At 35.9% G+C, this 20,095-nt stretch overlaps 1 long non-coding RNA gene across 2 annotated transcripts in view; it reads right to left on the bottom strand.

The window, feature by feature from the left end:
* Positions 1–20,095, bottom strand: part of LOC123789212 (uncharacterized) — a 290,301-nt gene that overhangs the window by 52,462 nt on the left and 217,744 nt on the right. For both annotated transcript variants that reach the window (XR_015723965.1, XR_015723966.1), the window contains one exon: positions 546–722. This is a non-coding gene — a long non-coding RNA (uncharacterized LOC123789212). The remainder of the gene's footprint in view (positions 1–545; positions 723–20,095) is intronic.

The raw sequence follows: 20,095 nt of genomic DNA, 5'->3' as shown, positions 1-20,095 counted from the left end.
GATGAAGAAATGTATATATATTCTTGATAATCTCATTTAAATTCAAGGATTTCTTTATGATTATAGCTCTAATTCAAATTATTTTACTCCCTTTCTTCCCACCTAAATTTGGTGAAAAGAGGGAGAGTGGAAATGGGCTGTGCAAGCACTACAACTCTCAGGGGCACAAGGGAATGTTAACTTCTCAACCTTGACCTCAGACTTAGGCCACTTCCTGCACCCCATATGCAGTACTGTGTCATCTGATGTTCTGCATAGCTGGGACTTGAGGTTCCCTGAAAAGTGCGTGGTGGGTGCTGGGAAACAAGTACTGTAATATGATGTGAAAAGAGAAATGAAAGGCATATGCATTAGAATTTTGAAATATTATCATCACCACATTGTTTTATGTATAAACTCTCCATCTTCTTTTTCCCCACCTCTGTTTTATAAACTTAATATGTTGGAGACATGTTCTCTTGTCATTAAATATTCCTCTAAATTATAATTTTTAAAGGTTGAATAATATTTCATCATATTTCATCCTGAGGACATATTATACTTGCTTTAAGAAGTCTCTTGTTGAGGGGCGCCTGGGTGGCACAGTCGTTAAGCGTCTGCCTTCGGCTCAGGGCATGATCCCGGCGTTCTGGGATCGAGCCCCACATCAGGTTCCTCGGCTAGGAGCCTGCTTCTTCCTCTTCCACTCCCCCTGCTTGTGTTCCCTCTCTCGCTGGCTGTCTCTGTCAAATAAATAAATAAAATCTTTAAAAAAAAAAAAAGTCTCTTGTTGAACATTTAAATGTTTCCAATTTATTGTTATAAACAATAAGCTTAAGTGAACATCTTTTCACCTGTTCACCCAAGTATTTGTATCCATTCATGATTATTTCCTTAGAACAAATTCCTTATAAGGAAACTCTTGACTTAAAGATGATCTATGTTATTAAAGTTTTGGGATTTCTCCCCCACAAAGTTATTTCCTAGAATAGTTGTACAAATTGACATTCCAAGAACTGCTGGAGTGAACATTATTTCACATATGAAATGGTCATTTAGATATCTTCTGTGAATATCCTATATACGTTTATTGTCCATTTTATTATTTGCATGTTAAGGCTCTTGTCATTGTTTTAATTATTTGTACTATAATTCAGTAACGTTAATAATGCCTACTTGTTCTCGCTTTTGGTTGCATTTAATTATTTTTAAACTTTGTCTATAAATCTTTTATGACTGTCTTTTAAAATAGCAGATGCCAGATTTTTATTTTTTGTCAAATCTCAATAGAGATATTTAATCCAATCACATATTTTTACGACTAGTATCTAGTTTTTTTACAACTCATATCCTCTTTAGTTTCTGTTTCTAATTTTTTTAGTAAGCTTTTCCCCTTGCTGTCTTTTCCTATTTAGACCATGGTTTTTTTTTTTGCACTTTTCTTTAGTATTATGGATACTTTATTTTTCTTGGACATACTGAGGTTTAATTGACAAACAGAATTGTAAGGTATTTAAAGTGTACCATCCAATGACTTGACCTATGTTTACACTGTGAAATGGTTCCTCCCATTGAGTTAACTAACAAATCCATCACTTCATGTATTTACCTTTTATTTTTTTGTGTTTTTTTTGGTGAGGATGTTTAGATTCTACTCATAACAGATTTCAATTATACACTTCAGTGTATCAACTATAGTCTCCGTGCTCTACATTACATCCTTACACCTTATTCGTTTTCTAACCGAAACTTATCCTTTCACTAGCCTCTTTTTATTTCTTTCACCCCCAGCTCTTGGCACCCACTTTTCTACTCTACTTCTATGTCAGCCTTTTTTTTTTTTTTTTTTTTTCAGATTCCACACACAAATGATATCACACAGCATTTATCTTTCTCTGTCTGGCTTATTTCACCTTGCATAATGCCCTCTGGGGTTCATCTATGTCATCTCAAATGACAGAATTTCCTTCTTTTTTAAGGCTGAATAATATTTTATTGTATATATCCACCTCGTTTTCTTGATCGATTGATCCACTGATGTACATTTGGATCAATTCCATAAATTGGCTATTGTGAACAGTGCTGCAATGAACATGGCACTACAGGTATCTTTTTGAGATAATGGCTTTGTTTCCTTTGGATATATACCCAGAAATGGGATTGCTGGATCATATGGTAGTTTTATTTTTAATTTCTTGAGGAACCTCTGTACTGTTTTCCATAGTGGCTGTACCAGTTTACATTCTCGCCAGAAGTGCACACGGGTTTTTTTTCCCCCACATCCTCACCAGCATTTTTTATCTCTTTTCTTTTTGAAAACAGCCACACGAATATGAGGTAATATCTCATGGTGGTTTTGATTTGTATTTCCCTGATGATTAGTGATGTTGAACATTTTTTCATGTACCTATTAGCCATTTGTATGTCTTCCTTGGAAAAATGTCTATTCGGGTGTTTTGTCCAATTTTTTTCAAGTTTTTATTTAAATTCCAGTTGCTTAGCATATAGTGTAGTATTAGTTTCAGGAGTAGAATTTAGTGATTCATCACTGCTCATCATTACATGTGTCTTCCTTATCCTTTGCACAGTTTTTAATGGGATTACTTGGGGTTTTTTGTTATTGAATTGTATGAGTTATTTGTATATTTTGGATATTAACTCCTTATCAAATATGTGGTTTGCAAATATTTTCTCCCATTTCATAAGCTGCCTTTTCATTTTATTGATGGTTCCCTTTGCTGTGCAGAAGCTTTTTGGTTTGCTGTAGTCCCACTTGTTTGTTTTTGCTTTTGTTGATTTTGCTTTTGGTGACAAATTAAAAAAAAAAAATCTTGCCAAGACCAATGTCAAGGAGCTTACTCCTTATGTTTTCTTCTGGAAGTTTTAGGGTTTCAGGACTTAATTTCAAATCTTTAATCTATTTTGAGTTGATTTTTGTGTGTGGTGTAAGATAGGGATCCAGTTTCATTCTTTTTGCATGTGGCTGTCCAGTTTTCCTATTGCCATTTAATGAAGAGACTATCTTTTCTTCGTTGTATATTCTTGATTCCTTTGTCAAAAATAATTGAACATACACATATGGATTTATTTCCGGGCTCACTATTCTGTTCCATTGCTCTTGGTGTCTGTTTTGACCCTCAAACCATACTGTTTTTGTTACTACGGTTTCATAATAGTTTGAAATCGGGAAGTTGTGATGCTTCTCGCTTTGTTCTTCTTGCTTGAGACTCTTTTGACTATTTGGGGTCTTTTGTGGTTCTACAATATGGATACTTAAGATTTGCTTCTTATAGAAGTTGTGGTTATTTTTTAGATATTAAAATACATTTCAATCACCACAAAAATATCTACTTTGCATCTGTTTCCTAATTCGAGTTATAACACTTGAATTTTTCTCTGTTGCATTACCAATCCAGTTGTTGCATTCCATCAGGAAAGAACTCCTTGGGTGAGTTTTTGGCGATCATTTCTGTGTTAGGTTAGCATGACAATTTCAAACACAAGAGTCAAAATTAAAAGAGCTCAAGGAAGCCCTATATACACATCATCGAGATTCAAGTAAGACTGCTTATAGCTGTGGCACCTAACCTTTTTTACCGAAAAAATATTTTAAACCAATGTTTTTTTAATGTTGTGTCAATAATGAAAAATAAACCATATAATATCTTCTGTAAAATGACAATTTTTGCCCAGTTTTATTTTCTTTCTTATCTCCCTCTTATTTTTCCAAGTTTTTGCCAATGTATGCATATTAATATTAAGTTATTGTATTTATATTATACATAAAATAATGTAAGCATCTTTTGGACATAAATAGTATAATCTCCAAAAACAATTATTTAGACTTAATTCTATGTTTCTTGGTTTTTTGGTACACTACAATTTTCTTTCATTCGATTATTTTCCATATGCATTTGGATTATTCTCCAATCTATTACAGCATGTATTTGAGTCATCATTCCCAGAAAAGTATGTGGGTAGCATCCCTCCTAAGCTTTGCATGTCCAAAAACGTCCACCAGCTTGTCTTTCACAATGAATTTGGCTGGCCATAGAACTGTGCCAACCATTTGAAAACATGACTCCATTGTTTTCTGGCAGTTAAACTATTTTTGTGTCTGATGCTTGTGGAATTTTTAACAGTTGGTCTTATAATTCAAAACTCATGAGGTTATGTATAGATGACAACTTACTAGTTCTATTTTCCCTGAAACTGGACAATCTCCTATATCCTTAGTATATTTTTTCTACAATGCAAAAAATCTTTGTCTCTTTAACATTTACTTCTGATTTATCAATTCTGTTATATTTTCTTAATTTCTGTTTTATATGCAAATTCTTTGGTCTGTCATCCGTCTATCTTAATTTTCTACATTTTATTCCTCTGCTTCTGTGTTGTGAGAGACTGGAGTTTGACTTCTATTTCATGTATACTATTTTCTAAAATGTCAGAGGTTATCCACCATTGTGTTTACAGTGTTAAAGTCAGCGACCATGTTTTTCATTTCCACACATCTTTCTCTGACATTGGATTTTTATCTTCACGTCTGCGAGCTCTAGTTACATAGTTATACCTTCCTCAAATTTGCCTGAGAGGATCTCACTCTTCTAAAATAGAGACTATTAATAAGATACTGCTGAGTTTCACATAATTCTCCTTTGTATGCAGAATATTACTGTGAGAGGAGGAAGAAAGGGAAATCAAGTGGTGGCTTCTGTGATTTTTTAAAATCTCTCTCTCTCTCTCTCTTAAGTAGGCTCCATGCTGGGCTTGAACATACGACCTTGAGATCAAGACCTGAGCTGAGATCAAGAGGTGAATGCTTAACCAACTGGCCCCAGCTTCTATGATGTTTGAAATAGACTAGTAATAGTTTCAATAATTTAGAAGGAATTCTTCAGTTTCTGCTAGAAGGGCCTTGCCATTCTCCACTTTCTAGCATGGGCAAAAGTATTTCTCTGTATTTATGCTTCCTTCCAATGCCCCATCTATGAGCTGACTCTTCTTTTCTAATAATCTCATCTGTACAGAAAGTAGTCTTTTGGAGACATTTGTGTGACTGTTTTTGACACTTTCCTCTAAAGTCCTTGTTATTCCTTCAGGATATTTCTATCCATCCCCCCGCAATGGATTAGTCTTCCATCACCTGTCACCAGGGATACTTTAGTGGTCTCCAATATCTCTTTCTTTGTATCACAATGTACAGATATTTCAGACTGAATGTTGACATGCTCTTACATCACTGAGACTGGTGGCATTTGCATAATCCTATCCCTATTTTCCTTCCTCCACTATGTTTAGATGGAAGGAAAGGAATTAAAATAATTCAATATTAAATCCAAATCATTTTGAAATCTCTCTAAATATTGATTTCATCATACATCTCTCCTGACTCAAAAACCGTCAGTGGACCCAGAATGCCTATGGAATAAAATGGAAACACTGCAATTTCTCATCCAAGGTTGGTCATAGTATGCTTTTTAAATAGTTTTTCCAGTCTCAGCTCGTATATCTCCTCAACTCGCTTTTTGCTCCAATGAGATTATTTCCTCATTTTTTCCAAATAAGCCATACTCAATTCTACCTGCACACTTTCCCTCACACTATATCATTGGTCTGGAATGCCTTGTATGTTGTAGGTAAATTCTCTCCACTATTTTATTCCTAGCTCAAGAATTACTTCTTTTATTGAGTTATCTAAAACCTTCACAAGCTTATATAGCATTTTCTTTCCTGTGTGACTCATGTTAGTAATTACATGATGTTGAATATTTTATCATACCTTCAATGAGGAGTTGTCTCACCTCTTCCACTTAGATAATACCTGGATAAGTGGCATTAGCATTAATACTTTTAATCTTCATTTTACCTCCAACATCATTAATATTGCAGTACTTACCAAGTGCTTGCTGTATAAATATATGAATAAAGAGAGAAAACAAAACAAAAAACCTAGTAATTTGCTTTCATTTTAAGGTACTTTACACATTCTTGGAAAAAAGCCTAAAATTCTCATTGAAAAGTTCAAGTGAGTTAAAGAGATTTTAATCAATAGTTTTCATAATAAAGTTAAAAATGTTATAAAAGAAAATTAGAACACATTCACGGGGTATTTAGAATGACCTTCAATGGTATCATTTTTAGGGAGAGATAACTGCCTCCTCATGGAAACAAAACAGTCAAGTGGGCTTTGAAGTAAATTAATTCTGGGTTCAACTCTCATTTTGCCACTGTCCTCTTGGGTAGGTTTCTAATTCCACTTTACCCCATTTCTTCATCCACAAATGGAAATAATAATGGCCCATTATATCATTAATATCAAGAATTGAATGGAGACTAAATATTTAAAATTTCTCTAGAAGTGCAGTGTCTATTACACAGAAAATAATAAAAATGCTATTTATTATATTTCTATCTCCTTAAAATATATTAATTCATTTAATCAATTCTCACTCATCTGATGAGTTGAGTAATATCACTACCCAAATACAGATAGGAAACAGACAGATAAGTAATTTTTCAAGACCATTTAGTTAAAAAAAACAAAAACAGAAAACAAAGCAGCACCAGACAATTCATATTGTATATGGCCAGAGCCCACACTCTTGGCTACTAAGCTGTACCGACACCCAGATGGACAGGGATTATTGATCTCTATTCTTATTCATCTTCACTCACAATGCCAGTCAGATCTCATGTAAGATACCTGCCCTCTTTGCAGAGCTAGTGTAAGGTTTTTGGGATATTAATGGGAAATGATAATCCTCTATTTCCCGTGAAATAGGAGGGATTTAAGAAAATATCACATTACTACAGAAAGTCATAAAAATCTCTTTTCTGCAGATTTTCAACAATATTATTTGGAATGGTTAAGGTATTTCTGGATGAAATTTACATTTCACAGTTCCCTTTGAGCCCTATATTCATATAATTTGATTTTCTAAACCATTGATGTATGATACAGATAAGTTTCCCTTCATATGATAAGAATTGATATATTTAAATCAATTGAAAATTTTAAATCGAAAAATTTTTTAAATTTTAAATTCTTAAAATAAAAATTCTATTTGTATTTATATTTTTTGGAAAAAATTAAAAATTATTACATATAAATTTAAATGAAACCATACCCTTTTACAGTTAATGAGAGAAATGTACTCCAACAAAATTTAAAACATCTCATTTTCAAAGCCTTTTGTGGCTTTAACACATTCTGCACATTTTAAAGTAATTAAATGATCATCTTCGAACATCTCTAGCACAGACATATTGAGAGATACAGAAACAGTAACAGGGAAGGAAAGAAGAAGGAAGTGACAGGATACCAATAGAAGAGCAGCTGAGTAGGCTTGAGACACTGCAGAATATGTCTATTTCTTAGCCTCAGAATCCATATCAGAGCATGATGACAATTCTAAAGGCAGCTCCCAGGATCAGACTTTTGGATGTGGGTAGCGTGAACATGTGGGAGTGTGTCAATGTTTTTTCCTGGCTGGACAGACGTTTTTCCTCTGTTGCCAAAGCCATGTTGTGTGTATGAAAGATGAGCTCCCTGTTCCTGGTGCTGTTACAGGCACCAGGAAGCAGTAGGAAAACACTGGAATCCAACTTTCTTTTGGAAAACCAGACCAACTCATGGAAAAAAGCCTCAAAATATGGAGTTAATCCTTGTGCAGATGATCATTCTTCTGGTTTGCATATCAGTTATTTACATATCCTGCAACTGAGGTAAGGAGATAACACGTTATAAAAATAGAACTACAGTGGCCTTAAATCCTCATTTGGATCAAGTCTTATGATACTGTCATATAGCCAATGATAAGAAAATAATTCAGGATGGTTGCCAGTCAACTTCCTCAATGCAAAGAGATATATCACAATTTTCACTTGTGAGGCCATTCTTACATTTTAACACCTTTCAATAATGACATTTTTCTTTACAAATAGTGAGCATAGACACATATGGTATAAAAAAGAGGAAAGGGGCGCCTGGGTGGCGCAGTCGTTAAGCGTCTGCCTTCAGCTCAGGGCGTGATCCCGGTATTATGGGATCGAGGCCCACATCAGGCTCCTCTGCTGTGAGCCTGCTTCTTCCTCTCCCACTCCCCCTGCTTGTGTTCCCTCTCTGGCTGGCTGTCTCTATCTCTGTCAAATAAATAAATAAAGATCTAAAAAAAAGAAAAAGAGGAAAAAAGTGAAAAAAATATATTGGTTAAGTAGGTTAGCATTAGACAGATAGAAGATGTTCAATGAATAATAGTCTCTTCCCCTTTACAAAAATCCAATAGCCCTTGAATATTTATATCATGCCCGTTTTCCAGAAGGAAACTGAAGCCTAACTACTTATAACTGATGGAGATTGACTTGGTTTGTTTGATCACAAATGTCACATGTAAGCTTTCCACAGCATCAGGATCTTTCTCAGGTTGTACTGGCTTTCCCACAACTATAGAAAAGATGCTTTTTTTCCCTGTGTAACTAGTTTAGTTTCTTCTCAAGATGTCTGATTCAATGGACATACTATTCTCTCATGAGGCATTATAATGTAGTGCTTGAAAGTTTGGGCCTCTGGACTTAGTCTGGATTTAAAGACAAGCTGTTGACTTCTATTGTGTAATCTTAAAAATTTCTTTAAAAAATCTTGTGCCCAGAACAGTAAAAGGACACTCAGTAAGAACTAAGAAAATCTGAATAAAGTGTTAAGGCTTTAGTTAAGAATAATGTATTGAGGGGCACCTGGGTGGCTCAGTCGTTGAGCATTTGCCTTCGGCCCAGGGCGTGATCCCGGGGTCCTGGGATCAAGCCCCACATCAGGCTCCTCTGCTAGGAGCCTGCTTCTTCCTCTCTCACTCCCCCTGCTTGTGTTCCCTCTCTCGCTGGCTGTCTCTCTCTCTCTGTCAAATAAATAAATAAAATCTTAAAAAAAATGTATTGATATCAGTTCCTTAATTGTAAGCATATTTATGTAAGCTGTTAATTATAATGTTAACAACACTTTTGGGTGGGGAATATATAGTAACTCTCTGTACTGTCTTTGTAATTTTTTTGTAAAGTTTAAACTCGTCTAAAAAGTAAAAATTTATTAAAAAATACTGGTCTTGGGGTACCTGGCTGGCTCAGTAGGCAGAACATGTCTCTCTTGATCTCGGCATTGTGAGCCTGAGCCCCACATTGGGTATAAGAATTATTTAAAAAAAAAAAAATACTGTGCTTTAGTGTCCTCCTGGTTTTCTTGGGAAAATTTGAGGAATTAATACATATACAATACTTAGTTCCTGGTAAATATGAATATGCAAATAAGTGTTAGTTATTCTGGAGCATTCTTAGGGAAGGGAGAGGTTTGGGCTGAGAAGGAGGCTCCCTTTTTATTGGAAATCTACTCAAAGTGTGCAAAGAAACAGTAGGCACGACTCAAGGGTTCCCACCTTCCTATGCACCCAAAGTTTGTGTTATAAAGGTCTCATCAGGAATGTCGTTCCTAAGATCAGGAAGTATCCCTAGATTTTCTAAGTCGAGTTTATCTGCCTGCTTGTCTCCAACCTGTTCCCAGTTCCAAAGAAGGTACAGGTGAGATTGAAGAGAAACACAAGAAGAGGAATTAAATGAAGCACTGAAGAGAAGCAGATTAGTCCCACATACAAGTTAAATATATTTAGCTGAAGGTTCACCGTGGCTCTCGGGGCCTGAACTATGAGACTCACTGTTGGAAACTCAATATCCTGCTGCCCAAGTCTGCCAGCCACTAGTGGCCAGTCACCAAATTCCCTCATTCCTCGATATTTGGCTGGAATGCTTTCTGTTGCAAATTTTTTTTACATACGATGAAAAATTCCATGTAGTGCCAAAGAAAGAAAGCATATGTGAAAAGATAGCACTTTCATTAGTAAATGAAAGTTGGTGTCAGATGAAAGGAATTCATGACTAAAGTGACTGTGAATCAGCTTGAGAAAGCTCGCCACTTGGTTGACTTCCTGCACATCAAAAATTTGAGGGGCAATGTGCCCCTGTCCCTTCTTAACAGTGCTTGTTTCATTTCCTAGTGCAAAATTAGATCACAAAAACAGTAAGCCCCTAACTTTCCCCTATTGGTGAAATTATATCAATGCTTCCCAATCTTAAATGTGTATGCAAACCTCCCAGGAAGTCTTGTTAAAAGACACATTATAATCCATTGGTTCTCAGATGAAGTCTGAGATTCCGCATTTCTGACAAGCTTCTAGAACTTTGAACCCCACTTTATTGAGTAAAATTAGGAAGGGTTAACCAGAGATACACTCAGGCCCGCACATGAAGTTTGAACTCAGCTAAGGACCAGCTGCCCATCTGTCACTAGGAAAATAAACTTGCAGTGAAACTCAAAAGATACACACATGCCCTCACTTCTTTTTTAATAGAAATGATTGTGGAGCTCAATAATTCTCAACCCTGGCAGTGCCAGGGGAACAGACACAAATTGTCCCTATGTCATCTACAGAGATTTTGATTTAGTTGGTCTGGTGCAGGCCTGGGGATTAGTATTTTTTAAAGCTTGCCAGATGACTCAGTCATGCAACCGAGATTGAGAACCACTATGGAACTGACGTCACCTTAATTAATGCCTTTCCACTTAAGCTTATTTGTTGGCTGGCTTTCCTATGTCACCCAAGTGGTGCTAATTTCTGAAGCAAAACAAATTAAGTGGCCACCAGCTTCTAGGATTCTGAAATCAAAGATGCTTGAGAAATGCTGTATCTTTCTTTTCCTTTCTTTCCAGATTCACTATGCATATATTAAACCTACATAGATCATCAGAATTTCTGTTGAATGTGAGTGGCATACTTGAACTCTGTGGATGATGTAAAATGGACTTTGGGCAGACATCTGTGTAGGCTTGACACATCTATAAGGTGTGTTTAAAATCTGTCCTATCAAAAACCAACCAGACTCTGGAGATGACACTGAGAATAATGTGGGTGACAGAATCTCCCTGGCCTAACTAAAGGACAGGAGTATCATTGTAATATCAGCGTATCACACATTAATGATACAGTGTTTACATAGTGCTATCACAGCTCTCAGCCCTGCTGCCTGCCTATCAGAAAGGACGAGAAAATTTTAAAGGTGTTACAAAGAGTAGGGACAGACCTTGCCTGTCCTTGGATCTGTGCAAGGAAATGGAAGCAATGTCTACTGTACTCAGCATAGGACTCTGAGTACAATCAGGACGGACTGCTGACAGATTTCTCCTTCACTCCACCCTTGGAGACAGGCCAGAAGCTAGGCTTCAAAGTATATCTAAGTGAAAGTTCATTTCAGTTTTATCAACAAACATGAGTGCAGCCAAGTAATTCTGAATTACCCTTATATAAACAATGTTTATCTGTATTTCCCTTTGAAAATAACTATTGTGTTTTTTGAATAAGCCAATAAAATATTGTTTTTCTTTGTGATTCCTGACATGTTTTTTTATACAAATTCCACCATTAAAACATACTTTTGAAGGTTCCCAAGATTTGAAAAACATTTAGTGTTTGGCCCATGAATGAGAGTGCAAACACAATAAGGAATACTCAGTATCACTGAGTTGTCAGAAGTGTCATGATAGTATTACCATGAAGCATTTCCCCCCCTCATCAAATTTTAGTTTCCTTATCAGTAAAATGGGGCAAATGCCACCCACCTTAGAGGATAATGAAGATTGAGAAAATATGCACTCTATTTAATAAGCTTGGAAAGCCTTCTTCTGTTAGTGGTTAGCTGCATGGAGCACAATACACTCAAATGAAGTCTGTGCTGTCCCACACTGAGTTTGTGCATGACCCAGTGGTGGAGATGACAGTCGAGTGAAAAAGAAATATGTCGTGCAGTTAGGATTAACCCAGGGCACTTCTTAGATCTGCACCAAATTCAAACGGACATCCTTTCAACTTTATGTGCTCTCCAATTCATTGCGCTTCATTTTGCTTTAAGTCAGTGCAAAGAGGCACAAACAATTGCATTTACATCTCCTCTTTGGCCTTTGATTTTCATTACTGGTGCTTCCCAAACATGTCCTCGGGGAGCCTGAACACTTCTGCAGAGGTATTGAACAGGGATGAGGAGGAATGAGCATGGCTTCAGACAGGTGCCTCCTCCTCCCAGCGTGACTCCTACTCACTTATAGTTACTTCTCTCGAATAAGACATCAAGGAAGGAAAGACTTTTACAGCTAAAATAAATGTGATAGCTGCTGCGATAAGGAGAATTTCAGATTGAACGCTGCTTACAACCTGAACCTATCTCATTCCTCAATCAACAAAATAACAAATGAATGCATAACTTCCTATTTTCCTACCAACTCTATTAATATTTCTTCAAAGTGGTATGTTAAGTGGCAACATGTATGTTAAGCTTCATTTCCACACTGACTTCTTATGTGACTTCAGATCTTTATGCCACTAAAAAGTGTTTTCCCCCCTCCTATCTCACTGAAAAGCTTACTCAACAAAAATGCCCTTGCTTATTGTTAAAATATATTACGTGAAATCTAAATTTATTGGAATATACTACTGAAGCAATCTTTCTGGACAGTCAACAGTTAAAAGTGTGCAGAAATCAAATCAAGAACAGAAATGGCCACATGGCTACATTTTCAGGGGCTGTGCAAGGGGTCTCTACTATGTGCTCTGAAGTTTCCTTTAAACTGCTGTTGAGCTTTTAAAGATATTTGCTGATCTTTGCATAGCAGCCTTTGTGTAATTGCTGGCAAGCAAGATAATTCCAAATATAAAGAGAGAGGCACCAGATAAACAAATCAAATTACAGTAACACTTCATTAAATGCAAGGATGTGAAAGTTAATCCAATAGATATGAATACAACAGACTGATCTATGGAGCATGTTTGAAGACTATTACTTAAATACAAAATTCAAAAACTGTTAATGCTATAAAAGATTTTTCAAAAGAATTCCAATTATTCAGTAAATCTGATTCAGACCAGTGTACATATTTGGACTGATTTTATATTTGGATTGATAATCATAGGTTAAAAAGACTGTTTTCTGTCAAGTTAATCCAAGTAGGCTTGGGGAAAGGTAGGATTTATTTCTCTTTCATTAAAAGCAATGAAAAGAGAATAATTTTCTTTTCTCTCCTTTATTTTTCCCTTTTCTTTTTTTTTTAAAAATCAGCTCATCACTCTAGAGAGCACCAAGGAGGGAAGAGATGAATTATAACAACTATTGCATGGAATAAACTATACATCTCATAAAGGGTATCATAAACAGATTTCTTCTGTATTCCTAAGATCACCAAATAAATGACAGAAATTCTGAAGCCCCTATTCTGCTTTGCTAAACTTTGTTTTAAATATAAACTGATCTGTGCAGGCTCATCAAAGGATATGTAAGAGGATATCTATTATGGCATCTTTTCTATGGTGGGGATTTGGAGGCAATCTGGGACTCCATCCCGGCAAAATGGATGGTAAAACATGGAGGGTACACAAGCTGGAGAACGGTGAGGCAGTTTGAGGTTGTGGGTTAGATGACACATTGCAATGTAAATTTACTTTAAAGACATAGTTGTCAATGAAAAGTATAGAAAATAATGTGATATGTAAACTAAAGATATGTGCACCTTAAAAAAATACATATTTTGGGGCACCTGGGTGGCTCAACTGGTAAGTGCCTGACTTTTGGCTTCAGCTCAGGTCATGATCTCAGGGTTGTGAGACTGAGTCCTGCATGGGGCTCTGCACTCAGTGGGAGTCTGCTTGAGATTCTCTCTATCCCTCTCCTATTGCCCCTCACCACCCTCTCTCAAATAAATAAACAAAGCTTCAGAAAAAAACAAAACAAACAAAAAACCCCAAAACAAACGTATTTTGCAAAAGTAAGTATATATAAACCAAAAAAAAAAAAAAAAAAGCAGGAGACATGATGAAAAAATGATGGTTTGGAAGCAACCTTGAAGTTAATTTAATTTAATCATTGCTCTGATATTAAAATTCTCTTTATAACATTCCCTCCAGGTGCCTGTCAAGCCAACATAGGAACTTGCACTGGGAAGCCTCTGTGTCTTTTGAAGGAGCACACTTTTTGGAGTGTACAAAGTTAATCCCTTAAAGCAAAACCTACAGAAGCATGAATGAGAACAAACCCTTTGTCCAAAATTTCATTCTCCGTAGGTTATAAAGCAGTATTTTCTCAAAGTTGAGGAAATGACCATTGACATTAGTATCAAATGATAGAAAGAGACAGTTGTTTAAAATGCAGATTCTTCGACTCTACCCCAGACCTACTGAATTAGAATCTCTGAGTCTAAAACTTTTGATTTTTAACAAGACTCCACCCCCATATCCACTAAGTGATTCCTATGCATACGGAAGTTTAAGAACTACTTGTATAAAGAAGCAACATTAAAGTATAATTCACTCTATGCATGTTGCTATTCATAAAAAAATATTTAAGATGTTCTGGGGGTAAGCTATTTTATATTTTTCCCACATATGAAATTCACACTTCATCTTTCTTTTCATTCATTCCTCTAAGACATTGGATTCACCATTAAATTTAACACAGAGGAAACAGAAGTCTACTAGCATATTTTAAATTTATGGGTTTTTGTTGTTGTTGAAGAAGAAGCCCAAGCCATCAGGAATAAACTTAAAATGTTATTACAATGATCTCCCTCAGTCAGAGCAACAAAGAATTATTCCATTAGTAAATATTCCTGTACTTATCCAATTCAAAAAATCCTTTTTCAATTCTGCTGAAGGAAAAGGAATGAACATTCATTCACTGGCAAAGCTGAAAGAAGGCATTAGGATAAAATGTTAAGGTCTGGCACTGAAGTTACATTTATCAGATGTGTATATCTATTTCACTAAGACAGCATACTATATGAGGATTCAGACAAGAGCAACACTTTTGAAATATAAACTCTGAAGCCAAAATTCATTGCCCGAGCTAATGAGAGGACTCCTCTCTCTCTCTCTCTTGTTACTCTTACATCTTTAAAATCTGAAACTTTATATCTATGCTGAGGGGAAAAAATAGTGTAGGAAAAAGCAATACTTTTCTAACCACATTCAGCTGAAATGGACAGCATCTCCAGGTATATAGTGATCAGGTAATTATGGTTTGTAAGACTCTTATCTTCCTCACTGATTCACTTCTGCAAATTTTGGAATTCTGGCAATGAAGCCAGGACTTGAGACTTGCAGCATTTTTTCCTTATTTTCTCTTTCCAAAAACTAAAAGAAAACTCCTCATATTGCCGACACACATAGATTGACTACACACATGCGTGCATATGTGTGCACACACACATGCACACATGCACACCCTATCCCTCTGAGAAGAATCTGGCCCTTTGGTGCATTACAAAGAATACTAAGGGCCAAACCTTTTAGGGCTGGAAAATAACTAATGTTCTTGCCAGTGAGTTAAAGCTGGAGTATCCCCTTTGTCATAGCCAAATTTATGACATGGATCAAAAACTATAAAAAGCTATGTTGCATCCTGCCATTAAGGAGAATTAATATTTTCAGTGGTATGTTAACCAACGTTTTTCCAGTGTCTCTTGTTAAAAGCAGATTGTTGACTTTTCATCATGGTGTGCCAAACATTTTCATTGAAACCCTAACAAGACTTTCATCTTAGAACCATTATTTCTTAATGGACTTGGATAAGGGCAACGTAAAAGAATGGCTTTGCTTTGCAGCATTGCCGCATGCGGCAATGGCTCGTCATTAGCGTGTTGGGCCTTGCTGAATCATTACACATGTAGACATTTAAGGCATTTCCAGTGTGACTTGATTTTTTCCTTGAAGCACACTTCATGTTTAATCTTATGCTAAAGCAACATAGGTCCCCCCCTCATTTTCATGTATTTTTTTTATGATTCTTTCTACTTGACTATCCAGTGAAACTATAATAAATGAGATCATTTATACACACACACACACACACACACACACACACACACACACACACACAGAGTTTTGTTTCCTTTGTACTTTTTATTGAGGATATCTATCTCTGGGATTTTCTTCTGTGCTTAGGGAATCAATGCATCTTTTAAAAAACCCTAAGCCCCAATAATTTAGCAATAAACTGTATGACATCAGTTGTTCAGAATCTCCAAATATATCTATATTCTTGTACATCAATGTCTTTATGTGAACTGGAGCCAACTGTACCATAGCAAAGGAAGCCTGAAGGCTAGAAGACAAAAGGTGCCATGAAAATAGAATGTGTCCTCTTTCTGAACCTTCCATTCAGCTGAGTTTTGAAATATGTAACATAAAAAAGATATGATAGAGCTAGTGGGCTGATGCTGACAGACTCTAATTTGCCCAATAATCTTTCATTTCTCTCAAATACATATTTAGAGTCAGTGACAATTACACACAGAGACGGAAAATTTGGCTTTTGGCTTGGGTTCTCACTTGAATGTGTTGGCCTATATCTCTATAGAGTGTTTTATGATGTGGTTGATCAAATTGTAAGATATGACTGTAAACCACACCACTGACTTGAAAACCAGCAAGCTGAGAGTCACCTGAAGCTAGCTATCGAAGTCAGATAAACTTTTGAAATCCAAGAATGTGTGGGAGTGGGCTGTTTATCCAATAAATAATATTTAATTCTAGAATCTAGATTTTATAGAATTTAATATGCCTCCCAGGAAGTTTTATGATTTGGAAAACTGCATGAATTAAATACATATTACAAAAATCCTCTATTTGGAATGTAAGTATAACCATCCAATCTTTATTCCTAGGAAACAAAAATCATTCCACTTCCTCTAAACGTATTATTTCAGTTCAGGTGTTTTTGACTGCCAGTAACATTTCCAAAACCAAAGCGGATTAAACAAGGAAAGTTATCAATATAGCTCATGTAAGAAATCCAGAGGTAGCCCATCCCAGGTGGGAAATTGAATAGCTCAAGTATACAGGGCTATGGTCAGCACCTCTGCCATCAGCTTTACCTTCTAATTGCAAGCCTGTTGTATCTCCAAGCATCACTACCTCACACAACCACATCCAAGGCAAAGACAAAATAGTTGAGACTTTCTATTCATGTTTCTCTTTCTTTTTCTCAAAGAAAAAACATTTCTCAAAAACTCCTCAGTAAATTTCCCCTTATTATTTTTATGTATGTATTTGTTTTTAGCTAGAAATAGAACACAGATAGGTAACTAAAATTTAAAAAAAATTGTTGGAAGGGATCTTGAATGATTAAACTCTCTATTGTGTTCAAACAAGTATGCTATTAAAAATGAATGTACAGCTTGGGGAGTAAATGGGAACAGATGCAGTGACCCATCAGAAAATCAGAATGGATGTCAGGTGCCATAACCCAGAGCTTGTTCAGATGAGAGCTGGCTGAACTGACATGTCTTCATCTAGGCTTTCTAAGTGTTTAGATAAAAAGATTTAAGATAGCAGGTGATAGAAACCCAAATTGTCTTGTCTTCCACCAAACTGTAATGTCTTGGGGGCAAATAGTGTGTTTTACTCATGACTATATCCCTAATATCCAGAATGGGGCTTGAAACTCAGAGGGCACTCAGTATTTGGTGAATTAATCAATAGACAAATGTAGTCAATCACAGAATATCTGGATTTGCTTCACATCAAATTAAGAAGTTCTTTTCCTTTTTAACTTCCATCATCTGTTACATTCTTTAACTACATTTTCAATAGTTCCCATTTTTAAGCTTTTGTCTTTTTATGCAGTAAAACTATAGTTGGTTAGAATATTTTATTAGTGAGATGATGAAATACCTAACCAGTTCATCATTGGGATTATAGAGTTTGGGCGGTCTGTGACTTTTGAAGGAAAGCAGAATTTGACATCCTAAAATATTTCTTTTTGGCATAAGAATTATTTTAGGCTGAGTATTTTTAAGAAACAACAGATACAGGAATAGCTCTGGAAACTGAGTAGAAGTTACTTAACATTTATGAAGGAAATCTCCATTTGCAAGGGTATATTTCTCTCTGCACTAGGAAGAGAAGGAGGACTCTACATCTCTAGAAAATTTTATCAATAAAGAAGGTCACAACCTAAATCTGCATAACAATCACACCTTTATTTACTGTACTTTTCCTTATAGCCTCCCTTAAGTGGCACCCCTACCCCCAACATCTTTCCTCTTTAGCTGGAGATGATATTTAAGGTGGTGGCTCAGGCCACCTCAGGAAGTTACTCAGTTTTCCTGGGTATTTCCCATGTATACAGGAGGTATACAGCTAATAAACTTGGTTGTTTTTATCCTCTTAATCTTATATTACAGTGGGTATCTCAGCCGAGAACCTAGAAGGGTAGAGGAAAATTCTTTTTTCCTTCCCTACACTGTATTTTTGAATCAAATAAGTATAATATAAATGTTTCAAAATAAGTATATTCTTCCTGGGTATATTTTGCTTCTACTGTGATGGCAGTTATGAGGTTAGAAATAACAATGAATTTTATAGTTAAGCATAAAATTTCTGCTTCCTCTTTGGGTGGAGACATATATTAGCTAGATTTCCTAACTTTATAAAGTCCAAAATAAAAGTTATCTTTAAGAAACACCTTGCTTTAGTGTACAAATATAGTATGCCTTAAAATATGGATAAATAGGGCTATGATAATGAAATTGCCTTCAAATTATAAACAAAAGGCTGATTATGAAATTAACATCTCATTAAATAGGTCCAAAACAAATTTATACTTTAAAAGAAACTAACTGCACCAAAGGAAAAAAACTATGGGAAAAACAAAACTTTCAAATGTGATTAAAGAAAAAAAAAATCTAACCAGAGAACACTATTAATACAATATTTGATGTGCTAAAATACTTTTAATTATTTCCGAATTCAAACCTGCTTTCTCTTACTTGAAATTGTTGCATAACTCAAAAGTGCCATTATAATTCAACCCAAATGGTAGGGTACTTCAATGAGCTGGTGGAATTGATTCTGGACATTAAAGAGATGCCGGCATAGTTATAAATTGCTATTCTAATCGGGACTGAAGAGGTTAATTCAAGATTCCACTAAAAAACAGACTGGCAGAAATGTTTCCAGGGCGTACTCCCCCCCCTTCTTTCTCTCTCTCTCTCTCTCTCTTTTTTTTTTCTCAGTAGGGGTTTGGAGAAGAGGTTTGGAAGGGAAGGAGAGGGCTGGTTCCAGGCCCCCTGCATTCCCCAGAGCACCGTTAGGGAAGGGGGAGGGCTTCCTGCCCAGGCAGCCATCTGTAACATTCTGCGAACAGCAGGAACCTGGGCTGCTCCAGCCAGTAAGCCCTGGTGAGGATTCTGTCTGCATTCAGAGAGGAGTTTCCCCTCTTATTTCTTGCATTCTCTCTGCCTCTCCGTCTTTTCTTTTATCTGTCGCAGGTGAGCAATGGGGCTGGGCTCTAAGTAGTTGCTTGTATAAATAAAATAGCATCTCAAAGATGTCTGAACAATACTGTAGGGGACACTGGTTTGACCAGTACCAAAATACCCAGCCTGCCTCCTGGAATGTGCTGGCAGCAAGCTGGGAATGTCATCATTCCAGCTAATGTCACACTGTGGAACACTTTCTGGGATCAGTGGACGTGTGTCTGATGTTCCCTAAAGTTACTGCTTTCTAGGCTTGAGTCAATTAGAGCTGGCTTTTTTGGAAGTGGTGTCATTTAAAACTTATTTTATGCAAGTTATTTTTGTGCCTATAATTTGGGGCTCACACGTCTGTTATTTCCTCCCGTCCTTGGCGTGCCTAATATGCTGCCTATGGAAAGTGGTAAAGAGTGACTATGGAAAAAGTAACAAGGGGTTTTTACTTTCAACATCTGGAGAAAACACATTTAAGGAAATGCTAACAAATAGGTACAGGGATTGATAAAGTTTTATATATATATATATATATATATATATATATATATATATATATATATATATATATATATATATATATATATATAATCTTCTTCCTTCCTTAGGTAAAAACAATCCAGAAAGAATTTTTCAAATCAGTTTTACATAAAGCATACAATAAGAAGTTAACAATGAGCCTGATCTCACTTAAGAAGATGCAGTTCACATCTTTTTGTAGGGTCAACCAAATGACTAATGTCAAATCTCCAAAGCACATAGGTACAAAAAATTTTCTCAGAA

This window comes from Ursus americanus, chromosome 3 (genome assembly GCF_024610735.1).
Source record: "Ursus americanus isolate L20-20 chromosome 3, mUrsAme1.1.p, whole genome shotgun sequence".
Taxonomy (NCBI): Eukaryota; Metazoa; Chordata; class Mammalia; order Carnivora; family Ursidae; genus Ursus; species Ursus americanus.
The sequence above is the reverse complement of the archived record's forward strand: the minus strand, read 5'-3'. Positions and strand labels throughout refer to the sequence as shown.